The following is a 900-nucleotide window of genomic DNA, read 5'->3' on the forward strand; positions in this document are numbered from 1 at the left end:
ACTGAGTGCTTGAAATATAGCTAGTGAAAATGAGGAAAAAAATTTTTATTTTATTTCATTGCAATTAATTTACATGTAAATGTAAACAGCCACGTACTGCTAATAGCTATCTCATTGGACAGCACAGATCCAGATTATTTAGAATAGACTAAAAGTGCTGTAGTATCTGAGAGAGGAGAGAAATCAAAGATATGTGCAAGGAGTCAGAGAAAGTTGTATGAAGGATATAATCTCTATTGAACCTTAAATAATGGAAATGATTATCTTAGATACAAAATTCTGAAAGTCCTAGAGGTGGGTTGGAATCATGTTGCCTTGTTTACAACTTACTCTCTCAGTCAAGTGTGATGCCTGATACCTCATAGATGCATAGGCCATTTGTTGAAATATTGCCTGAATGAATAAACTGCAGAAAAATGGTTAATGTCTTAAACAAGAAAGTACGGTATTGAGAGTAATATTTTAGCAGGATAAATTTGGTATTATCCAGATCCACTTAGTACTCAATGTGGATTTGATGCAGAAGAATCTAAACTCAAGGAAGAAATTCAGCAAGTGTTGCTGCAATCCATGAGTATTACAAAATTGTGTGATAGATGTATGAATAGAAAGGGGTAGTTATGAATAGTATCATTGAGTAAAATAAAATCTGAAATTAAATTGGTGATTGTCTAGATATCAGGATTATCTAGAGCAAGCCCAAAATGGCAATTCTTTATGATAGAAAATGATGACGCCATTAAGAAATGGGAAGAAACTGAGAGAAAGAGAGGAAGAGAAAGAAGAGAGAAAGTGAGGGAGGACAGATACAGAAAGATGCTGAATGTAATTTTATATACGTTATTTTTGTTGTGAGTGGCCAGAACAGGAAACAGATTTTTGAAATCTATCCAAATAAAG

This window comes from Propithecus coquereli, unplaced genomic scaffold (genome assembly GCF_000956105.1).
Source record: "Propithecus coquereli isolate 6110/MARCELLA unplaced genomic scaffold, Pcoq_1.0 Scaffold140, whole genome shotgun sequence".
Taxonomy (NCBI): Eukaryota; Metazoa; Chordata; class Mammalia; order Primates; family Indriidae; genus Propithecus; species Propithecus coquereli.